General features: G+C 33.0%; 1 long non-coding RNA gene across 1 annotated transcript; it reads right to left on the bottom strand.

The window, feature by feature from the left end:
- Window positions 1-5,420: 5,420 nt before the first annotated feature.
- Window positions 5,421-7,901, bottom strand: LOC129875020 (uncharacterized). The gene is made up of 3 exons (XR_008763047.1): window positions 7,694-7,901; window positions 6,744-6,794; window positions 5,421-5,655 (listed from the first exon to the last, which is right to left on the bottom strand). It is a non-coding gene; the product is annotated as an uncharacterized LOC129875020 (long non-coding RNA).

Below are 7,901 nucleotides of genomic sequence, written 5' to 3'. Positions count from 1 at the left end.
ATTTTATTTTTTGTTTAGACAACTGAAATTAGTTTAACTTAGTAAATTGTTAATCATAAGTCTCCGTGGATTCGATACTCTACTCTTATTACTTTATTATTTCTACGACCACGTATACTTACGTGTACATTAATTTGGGAGCAATAAACATGTCAAATATTTTTAACTAAAAGCAAGCCCTTATAAAACCCGAAGAATCATAACAGATGTATCAAATAAGGTTCAATAAGTCGGTATACTAGTGAAGAAGTAATAATATATTATCAAGATAGAGTAAATAAATTGACCTTGAAATAATAATGATTAATCATTCTTGCCATAAAACAAATTCGCATAGAAAGACGTTGTATGACTACTTCAAAAAACATACATATATATATATATATATATATATATATATATATATATATATATATATATATATATATATATATATATATATATATATATATATATATATATATATATATATATATATATGTGTGTGTGTGTGTGTGTTTGGAGGTAAAAGGTAATCAAACTTTTCTCTCTAAAGTTGAAATAGTTCGATGAAAGATTTTATACATCTGCCCTTTCTCAACACATTTCTTTAGACTAATGAATCAACCAGTCCAACAATAAATTAATGTATTCCATCGAGGAAAATATATTTTTATAGAAAAATAAACTGGAAGAAGAGTTTTCAGGATCAAATTAAGAAGTCGCCAAATTATAATAAGAGGGCTTATATATATCATCATCATATATTATTAAAAGTGGGAAGTTTCAAAGTGTAAAGTTGGATCACCATTTTACCCCTATACTAAATCAAATCTAATTAAATAATCATATTTTATTTATGTAAATGTAGAATTAGAAGTCCAGCACTTTAATTTCTTAGTTTATGTCATTGTAAATTCCCTTATTAACTAATGGTCTAATGCAATTGTTATTCACCTATAAAAAATCCTTATTTTCCTTACTCCAAAACTCTGAAGAAATTGAAGAGTTGCAATGAATTCAACACAGATTATAAGCCAAATTCATTTATATAGTGAAAAGTCTATATGGTCATACTCCAATATGAGCATATAAAACGTAAGAAATACTCCATAAATCCTATAAATTATTTAATTATGTTTCTATCTTTTCCACTATTCTTAGTTAGCTTCTTGTAGACTATTTATTTTTTAAATTTTTTTTGGTCATTTTCCCTTATTTTGTTTTAAATAAATTAGCAATATATTTCCTTGATGCTTTTGGATATCTAGCCATTCATTATACTCTTAAAATGACTATACTAAATTCTATAAATATTTATAATGCACTCCTTGAATCTCTTCAATTACCTCATATTTGTTGTATTATTTCAACCATATTAAATTATATAAATGCTCTTAAATTCCAAGGCGCAAAAAGTATATCTTTGACTATAAAGCTGAAGACGTGGGCAAAAGATGGCAGGTAGATGATTTGTTTCCAGTATTATATTACATTGCATAATGCACAATTTTCATTAATTTCTATTTTCTTTTGCAGGAATTAACTCAAGTGAGGAACATTTTACCTTTGGTCAATAATGCTCAAATTTGAAGTAAGAAGATAGAACACTCTTAAGTGATTATTAGCTTTATCGGTACTTTATCACAAAACTATATTCTTTTCCGGTAAGAATTCACTGCTTATATGTTAGTTTCTTTACTTACATTGTCTATTATAATTTTGTATTCATTTTCCCTTTGAGAACTTCTTAGAATACAATGCTAAAGAAAATTTTTCTCTCTCTCTTCAAAATGAAGGGTATCATTTCAACTTCATCTGATTATACTATTCATCATTTGAGCATGTATCCTTCCCTTTCAATTTTTGTGAAGTTCATCAAACTAATTCAATTATTATTTCTTATGTTTTAAGAATTTTAAACTAACTAGTATTGAATACACGTGTAACGCACGTGCTCAAAACTAGTATATATATATAAAGAGAGAGAGAGAAATAATATTAATTTAGAGTTGTATTTTTTGTTCTTACATATTACTTGTTTTTAGTGTAGTATTCTTAAAAGACATTAAGGGGCCGTTTGGTTGCTGGTTAGAGTTATGCATGTATTAGTCATACATGTGAAATACTATGGAATCCACCTTTTAACTGAGGTTGGGTTGAAGCCTTTGTCTCCAGCTAAACTTTGGTGTGATAATTAGGCTGCTCTACACATAGCCTCAAATTCAGTGTATCATGAATGGACGAGGCATATTGAGGTTGACTATCACTTTATTCGTGAAAAGATTCAAGAGTGATTTCTACCGATTATGTGAAGACAGAAGAGCAATTGGGTGATATATTTACGAAAGCTTTAAATGAAACTCGAGTCGAATATCTTTGTTACAAGTTGGGCATGATTAAAAATTTATGCTCCAACTTGAGGGAGGAGGGGGAGGGGGTTACTGAATGTACATAGACACATTATTATATTGTATACATAGCACAATCATAGATAGAAGATACTTAGGATTTTCTAATTTTGTTTTCTTGAATAGATTTGCTTCTAATTTTGTTTTTTTAGATAGACTTGCATGTACACATATAAGTAACTCTCATTCTTGAAATGATATGTGAAGGAAGATTGTTTCATTGTCTCTATATTTTACAATGTTCAAGTCCAGAACTACGAAGAGACAAAGACTATTACACAAACTAGAAAATTCCTTCAATTCCTAACTCTAAAACACAATCTTTTTTTAGTTACAGGAGTAAGAGCCAAGATCTATTTAACTAAATGGGATGCATGTATGCTAATGTTCTTCACCCTCTTGTACTTCACTTTTACGGTATGATGACCGCTGCTGTTAACCCAAATATAAGTGTTGCTCAAATTTTCGGCTCCTTATTCAATGGATTATGGAATCTTTTCTCAGGATTCATCGTTGCACGACCTGTAAGTTCTTGAAAGGCTTCCATTTTTTTGTTAACATCAAAACTGACTTAAGAGCTTGGAAATGACACGTTCTTTGTATTTCTTCGTTTTCATTTTAGGAAAACAGTGTATTTGTTGGGGGAGAAAGCACCACAACTAAATTTGATATGACAATAAATATGAAAATAAAATTGGACACGAGAATTTTACGTGGAAACCCCTCTAACAGATAGAGGAGAAAAACCACGGGATAGAAGAATCTTACTATTAAATTATGGAGTACACTGTTCTCAAATACAAGGAGAAAACAACAATTAACACTTCTCTCTTGTAAAAGAAACAACTACTAAAGAGGACACTCAAGACTACAATATTTATCTTGGTGTATAACTCTCTTTGTATTTTTACTCTCACTTTTCTGAATGACTCAATTTATAAGAGGATGAAAACGCGTAAAAAATTTATGCGTTAATTTTCTACGCATTTTTCTACGTGTCTGTCAACTTTTGCTTTATTTTCTACGCATCTATTAACTTTTGCAAATAAAAAGTTGCTTCATTTTAACTTTTTGCTTTTCACCTTTTTGACTTCTTTGCATCAGCCTTTTGTGATTTCTCTCATTTTCCCACTTGAAGATTTAATTGAGAGTCCATTAAGCCTTCACACTATTATTTCTACCCAATTACTGCAATGTTGCGTTTCTGCTAGGCCAATAGAAGATCGACACCATATGAACGTGTTACTGTTGATCAGCTTCGTAAACATATCTGTCAGGTTGTCATTAGTGTGAATTTTATGAATATCCACACTGCCTTCTTCCATCTTCTCACGAACAAAGTGATACTGAACTCGTATGTGCTTTATCCTTGAATGAAATGCCGGATTCTTTGCAATATGCAAAGCACTCTGACTGTCACAAAATAGAGCAACCTTCTCTCATTTGTGCCCGAGCTCCTCCAGTAACATCTGCATCCATATTGCCTCCTTGCTCGCTTGTGTAGCTGCTACATATTCTGCTTTCGTCGTAGATATAGCTACGATAGATTGTAGTTTTGAAACCCAACTTACAGCTCTTCCAACAAGAGTAAGCACATAACCTGTGGTGGATTTGCTTTTATCAAGATCACCTGCATAATTTGAATCAACATAACTTTTAACAGTAAAGTCTGATCCTCCATAACACATTGCAACATCTGAGGTACCTTTGATGTATCTCAGGATCCTCTTAACAGTATTCCAATGCTTTTTACCAGGATTAGCCATGTATCAACTAACCACTTCCACTGCTTGTGCAATGTCAGGTCTTGTACATACCATGGCGAACATTAAACTTTCCACTGCTGATGCATACGGTACTCGAGACATCTCCATCCTCTCTGCTTCATTGCTATGACTCATACTTGAGGATAACTTGAAATTAATAGGAAGTGGGTAGAAATTGACTTACAATCTTGCATCTTAAAGCATCTTAAGATTTTCTTCAAGTAGTTCTTTTGAGAAAGCCAAATCTTTATATTATTTCTGTCTCGGTGAATTTGTGTAACACCCCCCAAAATTTTCCGCTAAGATTCAAACATTTTCACGTGTGTGTAGACCCGAACCGAAAGAATTGTAATTTTATATATGAGTTAGGATCAATTACTAAGTATTTGAAGTGTGTTAGATGTGTTTAGGGGTCATAAGGGATCTCCAACACCAAACCGAGTCCAAAGATTTCCAATCGATTAAGTTTTCGAAGGAGTTAGTATAAGAGTCAACTTAAAATGACCATATCTCTTTTAATATAATGAATTATGTAGACCACAACCTACCAAATTAAAGGTCGTTGAGTCTTCTTTCCAACGCTATCAAGATTACATTTTTTGGAGTTCGGAGTCAAAAGTTATGACCATTTTACTACAGACTAGTACTGTAGAAATTTCAGACCTGGGCGATCACTGCAGGAAATTTAGGCTTGGCGCTCCAGTGGCGCGAAGCACCACTATAGCGCCAGAAAATAGCCTTAGTAGTTTGGTCCTTGGCGCGATGCATCACTATTAGATGTGCAGGGTTTTAAGCCTATTTTGGCTTGGCGCTGCTGTGGCGCGACTCGCCACTATAGCGCCAGCAAGATTTTTGCCCAATTTTCCAGATTTTGAAGAGGGGCAACTTGGACTTTTTCCCTAATTATATATACATCATCCTTGGACGTTTTGGGACCATTTTTCAATCCCTCCCTCTCTCTCTCTCTAAAAGCCCTAATATTTTTCCCTCTCTTTTTCTTCTCCAAATCCTTCTCCAACAAAGGGTGCCTTCAAGAGTTTCAAGGATTCAAGATCTTCAAGTCAAGTCTTGGTTTCCAGTGAGATGATCTTTGTCACGACCCAACCCCGTAGGCCGTGACTGGTGCCCGAATTGAGCACCCAAACGTACCCTTATCCCAAATTAGCCTTTTAACAGAATAAACAAAGGTAGTGATTAGAAAAAAATTGCTAAATAGATAAAAAAAATAAATAGATGTAGGCACGAGAGCTGATAGGCCGTCACAAAACACACAAAACCCAAACTATATATACAAAACCCACAACATAAATTTGTCTACAGACCTCTACAGATAATAGCATAGTCATATGACGGGACAGGGCCCCGTCGTACCCCTGACCAATCTATCCAAATATACAGAGATAAAGTCAGTACCAAAATACAAGCTCCGAACAAGGGAACACTGTCAACGACGCAGCAAATATCCTAAACAGGTGGATCAGCAAATCGAACTTCGGTACCTGCGGGCATGTAACGCAGCCCCCCGAAGAAAGGGGGTCAGTACGAAAAATGTACCGAATATGTAAAGCATGAATTGTAATAAATAAAATCATAATTTGAATAGTAGGTGCAGAAAAAGAAATTAATGTTCAAAATTTCAAAATGCTTATCATAGTCACAAATCATATATGCAAAGACATATGCCATATCCGGCCCCATGTCATGAGACTCGGTGAACAAAACGTGGTCGCCCTCCCGTCATTGGCGCCACAGCACATCATAACACCAGAGTAGGGAATATCTCCGTAACAGATCATATCATATCAGATGGCCATATCAAATCAAATCATATCATATTATATATGTACATGGCACAGCATAACTCTGTGGCATAACATACACCACAACCCATGTACATGTCATACCTGCCCCCTCACGTCGGGGCATGGCGAAAAAATACAGAGAAGTACGCTTGATAACATATCCTGGCCCAAGCTCAGTGAAAGAAGCATTGAGGCATCCACGAGTGGAGTAGTGAGAAACTAAATGCAATTTAAATTACAAAACATTTATACAGACTCGATGGCATAATTTTGATAACAAATCATAAAAGGAAACTTGAATAATAATAATAGTATAAGTCTTTTCAATGTCCCGATAGTCTATGTCAAAATAATTTTCTGAAATTGTTTCCATATTTCAGAATATATTATGGAACTAAACGGAATAATTAATTATATGATATTTGGAAGAGTAGCAAAGAGTTTCTTTCAAATTCTACCTAACATGAGCCAAACAGAATAACAAAGAAAAATTCGGAATAGTGGGGCCCACCTCGGTCAAATGAGGTGGCGTATCTAAATTATGCGCGTTAAATATCATAACGTTATTTATAAGAGTTTCAAGGTAGTTGAGTCCTATTTGTGCAAATTTTAGAAGTTTAGATAATTTTTCAAAAATATTCTTAAATACTTAATTCAATTCTACTGAATAGGAAATGGTCAAATTTAGGTGTCGATTCCGAATAGTAGAGTTATCCCCGAGGTTCGTATCCAAACCTATTACACCTAAGACATGCCAAGAGAAGAAAAGGTAAAACTTTACATACCTTATCGGCTTTTCACGTTTATCCAAATTCAACTCCCGTTTCCTCCAAAATCTACAATTGGTCACATTTATCAATTACTATTCACAAGACTTTAAGAATTCAATTCTACCAATATTTGTCTACAAAAATTTTGACAGCATCTCCCTTATATATATGACAACCCCGAGATTACAACTCGGCCACCATATCAACAACCAAGCCAACAACAACACCGATACCATCAACAATCAATTTAAAATGTACCATAACATAAATTGATTTCTTTTCCAACTAATGCAATAACTTTCAACCCAACTTTGCATTTCCAAATAAATATAAATATTTCATGTTCATAACTAATTTAAACTTATTCAAACATAGGTGAAAAATATTCTAAGTAAGCTATTCCATTATTCCTCAATTTCATATTTCACCCAAAAATTCCATAAATGCAACAAAACTATTACAATTCATTTTTTTCTTTCAACTTCATAATCAAATTCATTTCCTTCTTTCAACTTCATAATCAACAACAACAATCCATATTTTTAATAACTTACCTCCATATTCTTATAATATCATACTAAAATTACATAATTCCTACAACCCATTTTAATACCAACTTACACCATATAACCTTCATTTATATCCCAAAAATCATAACAACAACTAACAAATTATACAAACTTAATTTTTTCCATTTCATCACCTAACCCATATTTCCAACTTCAATAAATTCATTCAACTTCCAATTCCAACATAAAATTTTTACCATAACTACTATTTCATAACTACTACTAAAATACTACACAAAAATTCAAGTCTTCTTGCCAACAATCTTACATACACATAACTTATTCATATGTCCAAATCCAACCATATAACTTCCATATTTCCATGGATTCTACACATCTCTACTTACTACAACATAAACAAACTTCATAACATAATGAAATTGAATTAATTCTTACCTTTTCCTTCCAACTTCTTCACTTCACCAAGACACCCAATTAACCAAACAAGGCTCCTATCTTCCAAAATAACTTCATCATGTTGTAGAGGATCCTTGAATTAGTAGGAATATTAGGAGAAAATAATTTTTGGGATGAAATTTCAAGGAGTAAAATTACTCCCTCCATAGCCGATTTTCTCTCCAATTTTTCCTTAAGTTTTCTTGCT

The sequence above is a fragment of the Solanum dulcamara genome, chromosome 2 (genome assembly GCF_947179165.1).
Source record: "Solanum dulcamara chromosome 2, daSolDulc1.2, whole genome shotgun sequence".
Classification (NCBI taxonomy): Eukaryota; Viridiplantae; Streptophyta; class Magnoliopsida; order Solanales; family Solanaceae; genus Solanum; species Solanum dulcamara.
Note: the sequence above shows the minus strand (reverse complement) of the source record. Positions and strands in the feature narration are given on the sequence as shown.